This window comes from Mustela putorius, unplaced genomic scaffold, assembly GCF_011764305.1.
Source record: "Mustela putorius furo isolate JIRA1106 unplaced genomic scaffold, ASM1176430v1.1 tig00003972_pilon_pilon_pilon, whole genome shotgun sequence".
NCBI classification, from domain to species: Eukaryota; Metazoa; Chordata; class Mammalia; order Carnivora; family Mustelidae; genus Mustela; species Mustela putorius.
In genome coordinates, this window is record NW_025422115.1 from 9262482 (window position 1) to 9282012 (window position 19531).

The 19531-nt window shown below is 44.4% G+C and overlaps 1 protein-coding gene across 1 annotated transcript in view; it reads right to left on the reverse strand.

Annotated features, from left to right (window-relative positions):
• The window catches only part of OTUD7A (OTU deubiquitinase 7A), a 359579-nt gene that overhangs the window by 175954 nt on the left and 164094 nt on the right, over nt 1–19531 (reverse strand). The window contains exon 2 of the mRNA XM_045070581.1: nt 4872–4999. The gene's annotated coding sequence lies outside the window, so the exon portion shown is untranslated. The remainder of the gene's footprint in view (nt 1–4871; nt 5000–19531) is intronic.

Consider the following 19531-nt stretch of genomic DNA (forward strand, 5'->3'; position numbering starts at 1 on the left):
TGTATATTTTTAAAAAATGATAGATCTGAATGAAAAGTGCAGCATAGGTAATACAGTCAATAATAATTATAGTAACAGTATATGGTGAGAGACGGTAATTACACTTATCATGGTGAGCACTGTATAATATATAGAATTGCTGAATCATTATGTTGTACACTTGAAACTAATATATGTCACCTATACTTCAATAAAAAAGTGACATATCAGTGCGTCTGGGTCGTTCAGTTGGCTCAAGTGTTGATCCCAGAGTTCTGGGATCGAGCCTCACGTTGGACTCCCTACTCAGCAGGGAGCCTGCTTTTCCCTCTCCCTCTGCCACTCCCCCTGCTTGTGCTTGCTTGTTCTCTCTCTCTCTCAAATAAATAAATAAAATTTTATTTAAAAAGTGACATACCTGTGTTGTTTTAAATGTCTTTACTTACAATACACTAGAAATTACATCTTTGTCCCTATTTAAATTTATGATGCACAATGTTAGATGGGCACTCAGGTGTGCACCCACAAGCACAGGACTAGCTGAGGGACTCAGCCTGGGTCACAGGCAGACCTATCTGGGAATGTCAGAAGAAAGGCTCATAAGCAGAGGCAGCTAGCTCCCACAGTCTAGGACCTGGGGAACAGTCTGGTTTGATGGAAAGGCCAGGGGAGGGTCTGAGGGCCAAGGAACAACAGCACAGGAGGAAGTTCAGGTGGGACTGGTGTTAAGCAGCCCTGTCACCCAGCTGGGAGGTAAGATATAGCTGGTGGCACAGGGCCAGGGGCTCCAAGTCCAGTCCAAAGCCTCAAGTGCTTTTGGTGGGCACAGTGAGCTTTAATTCTGGGCACACAAGAAAACCATGAAAAACAGACCAAAAATAATAAAGTAAACCTTTCAGGGCTTGACCCAGGGGGTTCAACTCTGCTCACCACAAAGTGACCTCCAGAACAGCACTCTGCTATTTCACAACACCGTTGTTCCTAGTAACTGAGTCAAAGTGTGTGGGAGGACAGGGGACAGGGACCTGAAAGTCACTCCTCACTATGAGCCATGCACTGGCCTAGGCCCTCATGCTTACAACCATGAGTTCTAGCATTCTTACCAGGTGTCACGGCTCCGGGTACTTCTCAACTCACTTAGTCCTCACCTGGGCCCTGGGTAGAAGGCACCACCATCACCATCCCCATTTCAGAGACGAGGAAGCTGAGATCTACAGAGCTCATCCACACTTAAGCCCCCAGCCTGGCCTTGGTGTAGCCAGGAGTTGGGCCCGAGCTCTATGATGGAAACGACGTCGGTGCCTCCCTGGCAGCCCCAGGGGACAGGCGACCTTAGCTCCACCCCCAGGAGAGGAGTGGCAGCCGTGGTGCCACGCTGAGACGGTGGTTCATCCTCCTCCATCTGCAGCTCCCTCTGCTCAAGGAGGAAGTGGGGATGTCAGTGTGTTTCCATTTATAACAGTTCAAAGAAAACCTTAGGATGTTTTGGGGGACAGCCCCATATGGGCCCCATGGGCTTTAGCATTTGCTCTATGCAGCTCCCTTCTGCCATGAAAACTGTAGAATCCCCAGTGCTGAGTGCTGCTAGATGCACCAATAGGAGAATGAAGGTAGAAGAAGGAGGTGCCCTTCAACACTCAGTGTCTGGAACCAAGGGAAACATCATCCCCAATCTGTCCTGGGAGACCTACCCAACAGGGGCTGCTGTCCCCATTGGGCAGATGGGAGACTATGGCCACCCAGCTAGGAAGCAGGGAATGAGCACCAGATCCCGGACCCCACAAACAGAGAGACCATGGCTAGGGCTTCCCACAGATCCACGTCAGGCTCAAGCACACAGGTTAGGAGTATGCTTCTCATTTAAGATTGTAACTCAGGTTTCCAAGTGGATAAAACTTCACAGAAAGCACTTGTAGAACAGAAAAAAGGCAGCCCTAATATTTCTACCCACATAGTCACAGGACACCTCAGTGAGCCTTCTGTGTTCATGCAGAACTGCAGATTTGATTTTCAACTGTACTTCAGTCAACGTATAAACTATTATGTTGTGCCCACACCACCGTCCCTTCCCCGAGGAGCCCGTCAAGGGGACACGGGATAGGCAGAGGATCCCGGCCTGCAAACAGCTGAAAGGGTGGAAAATAGAAGGAGGAGGTGGGGAGACTTTGGGGGAGACGTTGGGTTGGTGCCTATGCAGGGCTGTTACCTCTGGGTCTGCAGGGCCCATTCTCTGCCCCAGCTAACCTCAGGCTGGCTGGGTTGGCATCACCCAGAAAGCAGGAGAACACATGACACCTCAGGGCAGGGCCCTCCCTCAAGCCTAGCCTAGCAAGCCATGAGCCAGGAAACATGCTGGATATAGGATGCGTGCTGCCAGCAGCCCCTTTTTATGAAAACCAGCCCTCATCTGTTCCCAAAGTCGTGGGGAAAAAAATCTAGGCAAGTAACATTTTCCGAGGAAGCATTTTTCAGATACGCTAGCTAAAAATGTTCTCCAAGGGCGATCTTTTATTTTTTTCTTTTTTAAACACTCAGCCTAATCCATGCCCATGTGCAGCTCAAAAACTAACATGTATATTCCCAAGCTATTTTCTTGGTAGAATTTTCAAAGGTTCTCAAAGAAGATTCCAAGGCAATGGATGGAGCTCAAATAAAGCCATGGTGACCAGATCTAAACAGAAAGAATCCTAATCACCTTCAATCAGTTGCTAGTGACTGAAAGACAAAGCAACCAGCAGACTAGGGGGATCCAGGCCTAGCCAGGGGCAGAAGCCAACCAAGGAGGCATGCCAGAAGTAACCAGCATGGCAGAGTGGACGCCATTAGGACACCATTTGATGACGCATGCTTCCTGTTGTGACGGTGTTGCTTCTCAAGGCCACCTTCTAACTTTAGGGACTTAAAAATATGACCAGTCACATCCTGGAGGACCTCCGTCCCATCACTCAGTCTTATCAGCATTTTAATTTATTTATTTATTTATTTTTTTGCCAAAAGTCTTATTCAGCCGGAGATTACAGAAGATGCTGGGAGTGAAGCAGCATCAGGAGGCATGCAGCCCGTCCTCTGCTGCTGTGATAATTACTAGCCAATAGTTAGTGAGGCCCACCATGGGCTCCATCCCGACCAGACACTCATTCTGTGGTCACTTGTTGCCTCCTAATTTTAATCCTAAGGTCACTGAGGGTTTATGAGATGCAACATTTGCTCAAGGTCACCCAGCGAGTGTGTGTCGGAGACGGGGCGCCTACTAGACACGCATCCAGACGGTCTAATTTCAGAGCCCTTCTCTTGACTGCTTCGAGACACTCCCTTGTGTGGCAGCTCACAACCGTGGAAAAATGAAAAAAATAACAAAACCGTTGGACAGGGAAGGAAGACCATGGTGCTGGTGAACTGATTAATTAAAAATCATAATACAACCTTCAGTGGATGCTGTAACGGGTGAAAAATGAACTAAACAAGAGAATGTTCACCTGGTCTCAAAGTTCACCCCACCGATTACTAATTCATTATAAGGAATGAAATAATAGTAATTTATGAAGGAGAGCTCTGGCAGAAACCACATGAGCCACGTGAACAAGCTAGTCCTCACCAACACCAGGTCCCAGAAACATGCTGGACCCTTGGATGTTGTGTAAACACACGAAATGTGTGCTGAACCTAAGCACAAAGAAACAGCCAGACAAATCCAGACTCTCCTGGAAACAAATGGCTTAGGTTCTTCCAAAATGTCAAAATCACAAAAGAGAAAAGTAAAAGCAGTGTTCTGCTTTAGATGTAAAGAAACAGAACCAAATTCAGGACATGATGCTTAGCCAAATGCTGCATAGGGAAAACAGCTATGAGGAGTTTTTTGGGGACAACCAGAGGCATTTGAATAGGAACTATACATTGGAGAAGATGACTTTATTGATGTTAAATTCCCCAGTGATAATGGTGCTACAGTTTTGAAGAAGAAAACCTATGGATGGAGAAGATGTTTCCCAAAGTATGTCATGTGTCGGCAACTTACTTTAAATGATTCAGAGAGAAACACTGAACACATACATACCACACATGAGTACATATACCGTGTGTGTGTGTGTGTGTGTCTTTGTGGGTAAACAACTGGTAAATCTGAGTGAAGAATATATGAGCGTCCACTTTCCATTTTTTAATAGATGTAAAATTTATCAAAATGAAAATCAGGGGCACCTGAGTGGCTCAGTGGGTTAAGCCTCTGTCATTGGCTCAGGTCATGATCCTGGGGTCCTGGGATTGAGCTCCGCATTGGGCTTTCTGCTCAGCAGGGAGCCTGCTTCCTTCCCACACCCCTCTCTGCCTACTTGTGATCTGTCAAATAAATAAATAAAATCTTAAAAAGAAAATGAAAAGCAGACCAAAAGTAAAATGTTTGTTCGAAGAGTCATAAGGCAAAAGAACTACTATGCTATTAATCAACTAGATAAAAACTGCATTTTGGGATAAGAACTAAGAGGAAACATTAAAAAGGAAAGTATGTGAAAGTGATAAGACTACTGTTGTTTAGATTAGTCTTATAATACTTTACAAATCAATCATGATAGCAAGAGAGGGCAACAGAATTACTTCATAAATCTTGTACTAGTGCTGGTGTAAATCAAATTACTTTTCTGTTCACTACAGTCATTTATTTATTTTTTTGGGGGGAATAGTGTTTATCATTCTAAATGCAAATTCTAGTGCAATATGAATCTCATTTCATAACTCGTTCTCAATGGATTTCAGGGAATAAATAATCCCATCCTTGGCTTTAGATCTGATTTCCAGGCAATTTGCTCCAAGGACCAGTACAAGGTCTGTTGCTAGAGGCGTTGACTGCACGTGCCCCTCCAGCACAGTCGCTTGGGACCCACAAACATGAGACTTACTTTTCAGACACTGTGATTTTCTGGAGGCAGGTGGCCGTCAGGCATCCAGGGCAATGGTGCACCGGCCCTGCTGGAAATGGCCCATTGTTGCCACAATGGATGGTGTGAGACTGCAGCCCCTGAGAACTCTGGAGAAAACACAAGAATATTTTACTCAAAGTGAGAATTTAAAATATAAGTTTTAAGAATACATATTTTTTATATTTTAAAAATTAAATGTAATTTCAAATTTAAACATCATTTTAAATATTCAGTATGAACTTGAAACGGTCTTGATAGTGAACCCCACATCCCTGTGCCACCCTTCTTAACACACCTTCCCACTCTTTTTGAAATAAGTGTGGGCATCTGGAGGGAGGTCAGGATCAATGGGAAAGGTCTCCCCAGTGGGTGACTGTGAGAAGCGACTGTGGGTGAGAACACACGAGGAGCTCATATGCTATGCTGATGTCCCAGGAGAGGAGCCCAGTGCTTCCCAGAGGGACGTACAAACAAAGCCTAACACTCCATGGGACTCGCAGGTGGTGTGGTCTATGAGGAATCTTGAAGTCAGGAAGCTGTGAGTAACTCCTGCCTGGACCGTGGGGCATCTAGGTGGTCACGGTGATGACCACACCTCGGTCCTGGCAGGGTGCACTGTGCTCCATATGGAGGGCAGGGGAGTCATGAAGAGCATTGGGAATGGAGAGGGTCCCTGTGGACCACACCTCCGTCCAGGTGGGTTCAACTTGTTCTGCAGCATCTTGACTCCTGAGATCCACTCACTTATATGCCACGTGGAGTTATCAGAGCCCTAAGATGCTCTTAAGCTAGGAGGCCTGCGACTTCACAGGTGAGGGGAGGGAATTGGGTCACATCTGTGCACCCTACACAGACTACACCATGGGGTACAGGAGCCCCTCCTTCCTCTATGATCACAGCTAGGCTGTGGGAGAAGTCTGGGGATCCTGCCTGTGTCTATGGAATGTCTATGGTGTGCCCAGAGGCCCGGGATGGTATGTCCTGTCCCCGTAGTTCTAAGTACCATGGGACTCCAGATCCCTGGCTGGCTTCCCCTTTGATATCTCCCATCCAGTTGGAGAAATACCACGTCATCATAAGCATAACTGCTTTACTTTCAACATTTCAAAGCTAATGCAATGTACTCCCTCTTTTTGGTGGTTTTTACCTCTTACTAAATATATTTTGGTCTTGTGTTTACCTTCCCACCTTGAATTCCACTCTGCTACTTGTCTTGTTACTCCTCATTTTTTTTTTTTTTATAATACTGCTTGTAATAGTTTTACTTATGCCATTGTATTTTTTAACCTCTTTAGGCCATTTTTTTTTTAACTCAATTTCAGTTCTTCATCCCAGTATCTGTCCTTCCTTTGATTGGGGAGTTTAGCCTGTTCCATTTTTATTTTTTGAGTAGCATTAAGAGAAGGAGAGGGAGATGACTGGTATATTTGTCCCTTTCCCCAACATCTGTTTTAGTATGTCCTGTCTCTCAAATTTTATGGTGTTATTTTCTTTACTGTCTTCAGCTGACTTGATTGGTCTTATTTTTCATTTTCTAGAAGTTATATATCTTATCTTTCCTTCTAGTGTTTGCCTTAAATTTGTTACACACACAGGAATATTAATCTTTTTTTTTTTTTTTTATCCTGAGAATTGATGAACGGATACAACCTCTAATTTCCACACAGGATAAGACCATTAGTTCAATGTAATTTCCTTTCCTTCCTTTGCTATCTGGTATATTTTGTTAAAATCATTTAAAATACTCTGAACTGCTTTTAATTTTCATGCTTGTAGTTTCTTAGGGATCAGTTCTTAACAATCGCCTTAAGCTTCCTGGCTACACTGTTAATAATTACAATACATGATTAGGTTTCACTGTTTGTTAATTAGTCATAGATAATTTACATATCTTGTTTCTCTTTTATTTAATTAATTTTTTTATATTATTACAGGGAGTTTTTGAGTAGCTCTTTCAAAATGGTTTCATGGATAATACATTTTCTGAATTCCTAAATAGAAATGGGAAGAGACTAAATACAAAAGAATGAGACTCCATAGGTAAACCATCTTGATAAAGAGGAGCAAAGTTGAAGGTGAAATAGTTCCTGATTTCAAAACTTACTGCAAAGCCACAGGAATCAAAACAGTGTGGTATGTATACAAAGACAGACATATGAGGATTCTATCTGGGATAGAATGGAGAATCCAGAAATGAACCCTCACATCTATAGGCAAACAATTTTCAACATGAGTGTCAAGACTATTCAATGAGGAAAGGACAATGTTTTCAACAAATGGTGTTGGGAAACTGGATATTCACATGAAAAAGAATAAAGCTGGGTTCTTACCCAACACCATATATAAAAATTAACTTGAAATGGACCAAAGACCTACAAGTAAGGGCTAAAACTATAAAACTCCTAGAAGAAAATTAGGATAAAAACTTCATAATGCTGGATTTATGATGATGATTTTTGGGGGATCAAAGCTCAAGTGATAAAATAGTTGGACTTCATCAAAGTTAAAATGTCCTGTGCATCAAAAGACACCATCAACAGAAAAAGGCAACCCACAGAAGGGGAAGAAATATTTACAAATCATATATTTATCTGATAAGGTATTAATATCCAGAATATACAAAGAGCTCCTACAATTCAACATAAAACCTAAACATCCCAATTCAAAATTCGGCAAATAGCCATTTCTCCTAATGGCTAATACCTACATGGAATGGTGTTCCACATCACTAATCATTGAGAAATGCAAACCAAAACCACAATAAGATAGCTCTTCACACACATTAAAAATGGCTATCATAGGGACGCCTGGGTGGCTCAGTTGGTTAAGCAGCTGCCTTCGGCTCAGGTCATGATCCCAGCGTCCTGGGATCGAGTCCCGCATCAGGCTCCTTGCTTGGCGGGGAGCCTGCTTCTCCCTCTGCCTCTGTCTGCCTCTGCCTGTGCTCGCTCTCTCTCTCTCTGATAAATAAATAAAATCTTTTTTTAAAAATGGCTATTATAAAAAAAATTAAAAATCATAAGTGTTGGTGGGAATATACAAGAATTGGAACCCTGTGCATTGCTGGTGAGAATGTAAAAAGGCTTCAAAGGAAAACAATATAGTAGTTCCTCAGAAAATTAAACATTGAATTACCACATAATTCCACTTCTGGATATATGCTTATGTGAACTGAAAGCAGGGACTGAAGCAGATATTTACAAAATTATTTGCAATAGCCAAATGTGTTGGTATAGGCATATAAGGGGTAGCTTTATTTCTTGGTCTTCCTGAGAGCTTTAAGAGAAATTTTTTTTCTAGGAAATGAGTTTTAATTCACATACTGATCACCAATTAGTCTGTCACTCAAGAAGTCACAAAAAACAAACAAACAAACAAACAACAAAACAGCGGCCTCAGGCCTGGGGTATGCATTTTTGTTTCTGGTTCTCTAACAGAATCAAAACTTGCAGCAGCAGGTCCTGGCTAAATTTTCGGGAAGTTAACATTCAGGAAAAGTGTGACCACTTCTGTAAATAAAGGGGAGATTTGCTTTTTGTACTGTAAGATATTGTAAGCGCAAAATATGTCCAGAATAAGGGTGTAAAGTTCGGGTAGGCTGAACTGCTTTTCAAAATGCAAGTTCCTCTAGAGGGAAATGCAAGAAAATTTCTAGCGATTGAAGAACAATGCAGATCAGAAACACAATGAAGAGAGGAGAAAGGCTATCAGCCAAAACAAAGGGAAGGACCAATGCTTTGTAGGAACTCCTGGGAGAAAAATAATTTTTTAAATAAAATAGCCATTTTAGTTCTGTGTCTTGGTTTCCTAACGTTGGAATGTGGCTAGACAGCAGACGTCATCATCATAAGGCTGGCAGTGCTTTCTATGACGCCCCCTGACTGCAGACAGAGTGCCTGGGAGTGTCCTTGGAAACCAAGGCCACACCACATGTTTGGAAGCTTCTAGGTGAGAGCCTAGAATAACTCCCATGTGAAAGCAGAAAGATGCTGCTCTGTTGGATTCTCTTTCCTTTGCCCCTACCTCTACTCTGTTGCAGAGTCCACTGGAAAAGCCTCTGGGATGACCTGGGATTGATACCCTCCAAGCTCCCTGCCTGCCTACCGTCCTGGGAAGCCATTTCAAGCATGGGGCTCAGATGGTTCGAAGGCTCCTGGTGAAGACTGTTGGAGACAGGACTCTGAAAATGCTCTAGAGACCTGAAGGGGCTCACAATTGTAAGGGGATATTATTCTAAGGTAAAAAATGCAGGCACATAGGGGGCTAAAGATAAAGCCCACTATGTCCCAGATTTGGCTGCTAAGTAAATAGCAGGAGCAAAGAGGGTAGCAATCGTCCAGCAGGGGAGCCAAGGCTGGAGGTGCCCAGGGCTGCTGGAGAGACTCCAGGATGGACCCAGGGAGGTGTGTGAATGTCTCATTATGCACAGGGGCTCTCTCCGGACTACCCAGGCCCTGGCCTTCTTGTTCCTTCTCTTGCCTCCAACGACCACCTAGATATTTTTGTATTTCTTCATCTGGTTCTCTTTCCCCTACTTATCGGAATGCCCCTGCCCCTTCGCCAGCCAGGGTCCCTTCGAGCCCCATTTCTCTTAATAAATCTTCGCTGCTCATTCAACCAGCAAACCTTTGATGGGCACCTACTTTACCGGGAGTTGCAGGCGGGGGGCAGAAATAAAGCAGGCTTGTGTTTGCCCTTGTGTATCCTGCAGCCCCAAACAGGAGACAGGCAGGAAATCATCATGTCTCCACGTCCAGGGGAAGCCACGGTGCTTTGTGCCATCTGCCTCAGGGGCCAAAAAGAAAAAGACACTCAGCCTAGAACTTAAGTCCTACAGAATTCCCAAGAGAAGTGGGCGACAGAACCAGTGCTGGTCAAGGGCTTATTCTGTGTCACTCCCTGGACCAGTGGTTGTGAGTCCTCTCAGGTAATCTCACAAATACAGCTGAGGAAAGGGGCTCTGGGGGACACACCATCTTGTCCCCCCACTGAGAGCCTCCAAAGGCTTTTCTCTCTCACGCTGTGGCCTTGCCTGGCTCTGCTCACTCACGGGCCCACAACCCATCCTTTACCTGCACATGCTGTGTCTGCTGTGCCATCCACGTGTGGGAGCCGCGTGCCCACCAGGAGAGTCCATTGGACAGCTCCAGAAGAGGAAAGCTCAAAGAAGGGTGGGTCCAAGCTCTGAAGGGTGGGTCCAAGCCTCCTGCTGTTGGCCTGAGGCGTGTCTACCGGCCAGGTGGAACATGGGACCCCAGGAGGGGATGGGTGATTCAGGGGGCAGCGGACTCTGTTGCCTGGAAGGGGTTAGGTGTCTGGCGTCCTGGCCACCTTGGAGGGCCCGGAGCCAGGTGGTAACTCTTGACAGCGACCACAGCAAGGAGAGATAAAAAGGAAGGAAGTCTTGCTGCTCTGTGAGAGGGTCTCTGTCACGGGTCATGGGGCCAAACATCCACTTACTCCTTGTCTGGGGAATTCACTTCTAAGATGACATTTATGTTTCCCAAGAGAAAGAAGGTGTCACTGCCCTCCTAGGCTTCCTGACCCCATAGCTGGCCCCATTCCTCAGTTTGAAGATGGATGGTCCCTTTCCTTTTGGTTTCTTCTTGTTTTGAATTTGACCTTCACATGGACCCAGAGGCCCGGGGGTGGGTCAAGGTGACACCAGGATTTCAGACTGGACTCCTCTCTCCCCTTTGCCCTGACTGCTTCCCGTGGAAGCTCCATCTTGCTTCTGACCATCATCTGGGGACATTCTTTATCAGCAGAAGGAAACAAACAAGCTTGCAGCATGGGAGAGAGGAGGGGGATCGCTCTTTCCCCTCAAGGACATCATGAGACCTTTAAAGGCAGACAGGTTAAAACTGGATGAGAGTAGTCCCCGGGGCAGCAGGTTGGAATCCAACCAACATGATCTGGGTCTGGGCAGAACCAACCAGCCGGACCTTTAACTCCGAGACTCGTTTATTGCTGACTGGAATTGGGCAGGCGCGAGGCTCCAAGACAGGCAGGGCTGCTCCGCCGCGGGGGAACTGGACACTGTGGCCCTCAAAGACCAATCCTAGACAGAGGCAAATGCACTTCTGCTGGTCTCTGGGGTCTAGCTGTTGCCCCTTGTCACTTACAAGTGAGTCCTTCAGCCCCTAATGGCTTCCCTGGCCTGGGTCCAAGAGTGGGACAGGACCTACCAAGGAAAAATATCTGAATGTCCCCCCCCGCCCCCGCCCCAACATAAGATTCCCTTTGTTCCACAGCACTCGAGAGCTCGCAGGAGCCAAGCACGGGGGTGTGGTAGGGGCACACAGTGTCCCTGGCTTTCCGCTGAGGGGGGTGGGGAGAGATCAAGGGAATGCCCAAACAGGGAACAGATGGCACAGGTCTTAAGGGGGGATATGGGGGAGACTGGGGTGGGTTCTGAGCCAGACACTGTTGGGTCCAGTCCTCGCACAGCTGCTCGTGAGTTCTGTGGCCTCAGGAGAGTTTCGTGACTCCTGCGTGGGGATAATAATAGGACCTCCCTCATAGGGAGACGCTCAGTATGAAATAGTTCGAACCTGAATACACATCTTTGTTTTCATGCACAGCTCCTTTCTGGGCTGCGCGGGACACGAGCACCTGACCTTCGGGTCCAGCCTGCCACCTCCCCTGGGATGCCCAGCTTACTTCCTGGGCAGTGCTTCTCCACCTGCTGGGAGAGCTACACCAGCCCCTGTCATCCCAGCCCTTCAGGCCCTGCTTGCCTACCCTGTCCTGTGCCTGGGTCTGGGAACAGGACTGGATGTTTGGGTTGGCCAGCCTTCCCAGCTCCCTCTCCCCCTCCAGCCTTCTCTCTGGATAGAGGTCAAGTGAGCAATGCATTACTCAGGCCCCGTGCAAATTAAAGCTGAGACCCCTCACTGTAAGAGAGTCCCAGCCTGCAAGCACTTCTCTCCAGGGGAATTCAAAATCACCTCCCCTCCTCAGTGGAAGGCGCTGTGCCTAATGGTATCTAAGGACATCCTGCAATGGACTGTGGGGTTGTCACCCAGTGTACTTGGGAAAGTGCAGTATTCCTAACACGTCACGATCTCACTGGGTGGGCTGAGCTCTGGCTATATTAGTATTCTCTACCAGTAGGTTTAAAGGTAAATTAGGGGGCGACTGTGTGGCTTGGTTATTTGAGTGTTTGCCTTATTCGGGTCATGATCCCGGGGACCTGGGATCGAGCCCCCGCCTTGGGCTCCCTGCTCAGCGGAGACTCTCCTTCTCTCTGCTGCTCCCTCTGCTTCTGCTCTCTTGCTGTCAAAGAAATAAATACAAATAAAAAAAAATAAAGGTCAATGAGGCTCTAAGCGGCACTGAGTGAGCAGTGGGCTAGACCAGGTCAGGGTCAGGTGAGCCTCGGAGGTGCAGGTGGACAGGGCTGTCCACGCAGAAGCAGAATGCCAGCCCACAGGGGGCAGGAGCAACATCACAGCATTGTCCTCCACCCAAGTCAGAGCCCGGCACTTGGGCAGGTGGACCTGGGTAGCTCAGGCGGCTGAGGTGTGAAGAAGGCTGTGACGGTGATCTGGGGACGGAATGGCCAGCAGCACAGCAGTCTGGAAGCAGACCTGACCCGACTCAGTATCATCTCAAGGCTGTTGTGGGGCCTGGCACTGCCCCAGTGAAGTCAGCCACAGCAGGGAGGGTCCTGCAGGACCTGGCTGGGCCTCCATGTGGCCACCAAGGCCCACAGTCGCTGGTTTTCAGGCTCTGGAAGCAATTGTTGACAAGGTTTTGAGAAGAATCAGAGCTACAGCTGCTGGAAAGTGAAGAGTTTTCTGTGTGACCTTGAAGCAGAAAAGAACTTTTTTGAGTGTCTCCAATATGCTGGCTACATTCCATATGCCTCTTCCTTACATTTTACCACAAATCCACACTTGAGGGGCAAGCAGGCCTTCTTGAAATGCCACCTCTCCTGTGGCCAGAGGATGTGAGAAACCTACCCAAGGTCATACTGCAGTAAGTCACCTAGAAGCTGAATAGCAAAATCAAAGCTCCTGCTTTAACATTACTACGCCACTTCCTGAGGTGCAGAGATGCTAATGAAGCTCTTTCTCAGGGCACCTTATTCCCCTTGTTTCCTGGAGCTCCAAAGGTACTCTGCCCACCTGAAACGTCCTCCCGGATAACCAAGCCCAGAGTCCTGTTACCGCTCCTCAAGAAACAAGCTTTACCTGCTTTTCCCACAACAGCAGCCCAACGTTCTTTCCTAAGCCCTTCCTCCTCCACTGGGGAGATTTTCTATTTTGAAACGGTTGAAATTATGCTATGACAATTTCATCTCTTATCCAGATGAAATTTTTTCTTTCATATTAGCAAGAAAATAGTCCGCTAGTCTCCGTTTTTTGTTTGTTTTGTGGTTGTTTTCGTTTTTGTTTTTTTGCTCTTGTTAAACTGGGAAATTTTCACATCAGAGCTAAGCAGCTCAAACATGCTTCACTCTAATACTCTGGCATTTATCAACCTTCGGCACCTTTTGTTTGTTTGTTTTTTAAAGATTTTATTTATTTGACAGAGAGAGATCACAAGTGGGCAGAGAGGCAAGCAGAGAGAGAGAGAGAGAGGAGGAAGCAGGCTCCCTGCAGAGCAGAGAGCCCGATGTGGGACTCAATCCCAGGACCCTGAGATCATGACCTGAGCTGAAGGCAGATGCTTAGCCCACTGAGCCACCCAGGTGCCCCTGGCACCTTTAATTGTGGTTGTTTCCCTAGTATTGTGACCTGTTGATGTTTCTGTTAAAAGACAGGCAGACCAGGTGACCAGGCTCCCCATGGTGACCATGCCAGAGAGGCCCCTTCTCCAGGCCCCCATCCTACCATACCCAGTTCCACTGCTTCTAGATGACCCAACCACCCCTGCATTGAGCAGCAGTTCTGTAGTGGAGTGTCTGGACTGTAGCATCAGCACCACCCAGAGACCTGTTAGAAATACAAATTCTCTGGGATGCCTATGTGGCTCAGTTGGTTAAGCCTCTGCCTTCGGCTCAGGTCATGATCCCAGGGTCCTGGGATTGAGCCCTGTGTGGGGCTCCCTGCTCAACAGGGAGCCTACTTCTCCCTCTGGCTGCTGTTCCCATCGCTTGTACTCTCTCTCTGACAAACAAATAAATAAAATCTTAAAAAAGGAAAAGAAAAGAAAAGAAATGCAAGTTCTCTAGCTCCTCCCAGACTTGCTGAATCAAAAACCCAGGGCATGCTGCCCAGCAATCTGGGTTTTTCACAAGCCCTCCAAGTGCAGAACCATTGAGCTGGAGGCTACAGAGAGCCTGGGAATGTTCTCTCCCAACACCCCCCACCTCTCTTTCTTTGCATGCAGCCTCAGAAGCTCATTCTTTCTTGTTTCCCAAAAGACCAACCTTCTGCAATTATCCCTTCACTCCCCCATTCCTACAAGCTCTTCCTCTCTACTTTTTTCTCCCAGCCTGTTTCAAACTTACTCAGGAGTCCTCTTCTTGAAAAAGCATCTTTTGCTTGACCTCTTGGGCCATATATTCAACTCTCTTCTCTTCCTTCCTACCTCTGTCACCTTGGCCACTTATCCTTTCGAGTTATCACAGTCTCTAGGAGTGACAGTATCTACTAAATAGGCTAAACTAAGAGTTTAATGAAGTAACATAGGATAAGGATGGGCTATGAGGGTTAATTTTAAGAGGCCTGGAATTAGCCTGAGCTGCTTTGCTGAAGTAAGAGATGTACTTGGTCAAAGTATAAAATGTGACTAATATTGCTGTCTTTTACTCATGGACCCAAAATGAGTTTCAGGGTAGGCTGTGCTAGTTTGTTAGTAACATTTATTGATAATCATGAGACTGATGGTTTATATGTAGTTTCACTGTAGGGGTGGAGTGTGTAGGGTAGGGAAGGGGAGAAAGCTCCAACATTGGGGCTGGTCTTTTAGTAATTATGTGCTTCCATGACAAAGAGGGTATATAAGAAGTTCCAGCTGAAATTTCTTTTGGGCTCCCTAATTTGGATAGGTTGGTGGTTTAGAAAAAATACATCTGGTATACCCATGCAAAAGGAAGACAACTGTGGGGAGCCTGTGTAGACCTTGTCCTCTCCAAACTTCTCGCTGATAGGCAGTCTTTGGCTATGCTGTAGGTCCTTATTTCTGTGTTTTTTTGTTTTGTTTTTGGCTATATCATATCCTTTCTCAGCAATAAACTATAGATTCATAAGCATTGTCATTTGAAGCCATGTCGATCTTCTTTAGCAATAAAACCCTATCTGGCTGCCACTATTAGAGTAGGTGACATTATAGCTATCTTTCCTTCTGCACTGTTTTCAAACAGAGTTCCTTGCTGAACTGCTCACAAGAATTGTTGGCCATTGATTTCTTCATCACTTATTCCATTCTATGTACTCCCCCCCTTTCCTCTATCCAAATCTCAGTCCCATCCTGACTACTCAGTTGAAATCATAGTCACAAATGTCACCACCAAGACATGGCCTTTTCAGCTCTTAGTTAACCAGTGGGCCACAACTACTGTCTTGGAATGTTCTTTATATTTGGTACCATCCTCCTTTATGATCTGATTATTACTCCTCTCCCAACCACTTTAATTTGTCTCACTAATTCCTTTTCCCAATAAACTATGGGTTTTCTCCTAGAGCCATCCTTAGGTCAGCTCTTCCCTTCAGATATCTCATCATGCTCATTAAATGTTCATAACCACCTATGTTCAGATGGCCCCCAAGTCTCTCTTTCTAGTCTTACTGTCTTTTCTACCCTTTGATCCACAACTCCCTGATGGTGAGTTCACTTGAACATCTCAATGGTACCTCCGAGTCTTTAAGATCTATCTTCCTTGAAAAACTGCCCATTCACCATGTCAGTCAAGACTTAAAAATTAAATTCTCCCTCAACTTCTCCCTCTTTATTTCAGTGGGTCCGTTACATGTCTTCCTCTGTGAGTCAGTCTTTCTCTTTTCTTCTCCATTTTTCTCCATGTCTCTCACCCTTCCTCTCTTATCCCCAGCCCCAGAAATCACTCTGACACTGATAGAGAATGTCTATTCTCTTGGTGCCACCACCACTGGGTGGCCTGCCTGACTTCATGCAGTGGTTTAGCAGGATGGCTTGAAGACTCTCCTCAGACTCAGAAGTATGATGAGAAAAAGAGTATCTGTATCACAGTGTCAAAGTATCTCCCACAAGACATTTATTAATTACAAATGGGAGCTTTGCATTAGAGAAATTTCACAGAAACAACCTTAATCAAGTGATCAAGGTTAATGCAATAAGCTGAATGTTTTTGTCCCCCCTCAAAAAGTCATGTTGAAATCAAACCCTCCAATTGTAATAGTGTTAGGATGAGGGGACATTGGATGGTGCTTAGGTCGTGAGGGTGGAGCTCCCGTGAAGGGGATTAGTTAGAGCATTATAAAAGAGACCCCAGAAAGCTCTCTTGTTCTTTTTATATTATGTGAGGATCTTAGGAGAAGTGGGCAATCTAAAACATTCCTCAGGAATACAGATGCAAAATCCTTAATAAATATTAGCAAATAGAATTCAGTATATATAAAAATAAGAGTTTATTTTAAGGATGCAAGGCTGGTTCAATATTTGAAAATCAATCAGTATCATCCACCACATTAATAGACTAAGAAGAAAAATCACATGATAGTATCAATTGACATATATAAAAAAACTGACAAAATTCAACCCCCCTTCCAGACAAAATTTCTCAGAAAAATAAGAATTGAAGGGAACTTCCTCAGCTTAAAGAGCATCTATAAAAATCTATAGCTAATATTATACTTAAGGTGAAAGACTCAATGATTTCCTCCTACAACAGGGAATAAGACATGATGTCTGCTTTCATCACTCTCATTTAATGTTGATGTAATGTTTCAGCTGATACAATAAGGTAAGGGAAGGAAATAAATGACATACATGTTGGAAGGAAGGAAGCACAGATGTTGCTATTTCCAGAGGACATGATATTCTATGTAGAAAATCCCAAGGAATCTACAAAAACTTCTAGTACTAATAAATGAGCACAGCAAGGTCATATGTCACAAGATAAACACACAAAGGCCCATGTATAGGTTTAACACTATGTTAGCAATAAACATGCAGACATTGAAATTAAAAATACACTGTCATTTATAATCACTCATTAAGGAAATGAATACTTAGTTGTAAATCTTAGTAAACATGGATGGGACTCATATTCTGACCATTACAAAACACTGATGAAAGAAATAAAAGATGTAAATAAATGAAGAAACATGATGTGTCCATGTTTTGGAAGAGTCAAAATACTAATGGTGCTAAAATTCCTCAGGTTGATAAACAGAGTTAATAAAATTCCTGTCAAAAACCCAGCAAAATTTTTTGTAGATACAGACAAGATTAATGTAATACATTTACATGGAAAGGAAGTGGCAGTGGAATAAGAACAGTTAAAATGATTCTGAGGGGCACCTGAGTGGCTCAGGCATTAAGCATCTGCCTTTGGCTCAGGTCATGATCCCAGGGTACCGGGATCGAGCCCTGCATAGGGCTCCCTGCTCGGGGGGGAAGCCTGCTTCTCCCTCTCCCACCGCCCCCCCCTGCCCCCGCTTGTGTTCCCTCTCTTGCTGTCTCTCTCTCTATCAAATAAATAAAAATCTTTTTAAAAAATTCTTAATAAAATGATTTTGAAAAAAAAAAAAAGAATCAAGATGGAGAGATCCATCTACCCAATATTAAGGTTTACCACGGAGCTTCAGTCATCAGACTGTGGCATTAGTGGAGGGCTAAACATGCAGATCAGTGGAAAAGAACACAGAAACCAGAAGTAGAGCCACACAAATATGCCCAACTGATTTTTATGATGGATAATTCAACACCCAGTGGTTATTCTTTCCCTTTCCATCAGAGCTCTAGTATCTGATTTCTAGAAGGAAATTACTTCCTTCTTAGACTTCTTTGCTCTGACCAAGAAATGAGAAAAGCTTCGGACATGATTTAGTCCACAAGACAGAAAATTTCAGTGCCTTGATTAACTGAGACCCATTTTGTCCCATTCTAGTTTCTGCACCTTCAGAAACTCATATGAAGTTACTAGATAAGCAACAGCTTTTGCTTCTGCTTAAATAGCTGTTTTTTTTGTTTGTTTGTTTCCTTTCTTGATTTTTACCTTCTAATCTAAACTCAGCATTCTATTTCATCAGTACTAATTTTCATCTTGTTAGATTTGACACACCACAGTTCCCATCTTTCAGAAGTCGTCTTAACTCTTTTTGGCTCCCAGTTACCTGCTTCCCTGTATAGGTTATCTAATCACTGTCCTATAGCACTTTTAAAATGGCTAGACAGGAAGGAAGGCATAGCCTTGTAGCAAACTGCTACAGACCCATTTCTAGGCTTAACTAAATGACTAAGAGATAATGTGTTCTTTGTTTATAGTAACTGACAATGGTGAATCCTAGCTCATTAAACTGAAATCCAGGCTACACTTTCCCATTGTTACAGGACTGTCATGAAGAATTTACAAGTTCAGTGTTACATACAGCTTGAAGGGGTCTCAGAAATAATCTAAAATCCAATATCTTCATTTTATAAACGGAAAAAAAAAAAAAAACAGATTCAGAAGTGATCTAACTTCTCCAAGATTAACAACAGGTAACTGAAAGCTTAGTGATTTGAACCTAAATATTCTGATTAAAATATGGTTCTGTGTGTGTTTTAAGATTTTATTTATTTGAGAGAGAGAGAATGAGCAAGAGCAGAGGGAGATGCAGACTCCCTGCTGAGCAGGGATCCCGATGAGGGACTTGATGCCAGGACCCTGGGATGATGACCTGAGTTGAAGACAGACACTTAATGACTGAGCCACCCAGGCACCCCAGATGTGTGTGTTTTTAACCATCACATTATGCTTTCTCTTTACTGAGACAATTCACCAGATGCCCTCCTTTCTTTTTATTTATTTACTTATTAAATTTTTTATTAACATATAATGTATTATTAGCCCCAGGGGTACAGGTCTGTGAATCACTAGGCTTACACACTTCACAGCACTGACCACAGCACATACCCTCCCCAATGTCCATAACCCCACCCCCCTCTCCCTCCTTTCTTATAGTTACCTGTCCCAGCATAGTATGGACATTATTGCCGTCATTTGGAGAATCAAATTTCTATCCTTCCTCTTAAAACTCCTAAAAAGTTTTTATGTGCAATCTAAAAAAAAGTAATTGAACTCATTAAAAAACAGAGCAGATGAATCATTGCCAGAGGTGGGAGAGGGTGGTGGACAAGAAGGGTGAAGGGGGTCAAAGGTACAAACTTCCAGTTATAAGATAAATTCTGGGGATCTAACATACATCATGATGACTACAGATAACAACATCGTATTGTATATTTGAAAACCCCTGTAAGAAGGTGGATCTTAGAAGTTCTCGCCACAGGCAAAAAATGTATAACTACGTAAGGCAAGAGATGTTAACTAATGATTCCTTTCACTCTGTATAGATGAAATCATCATGTTGTATACCTAAAACTAAGATAATGTTACATATCAGTTATATCTCCAAAAAAAGGGACAAAAAGTGTTTATGAAAATTCTTTGGGGTACCATCTGAGAGAAATCTCCTGGATATATTGTTGATTTTACACATTAATTT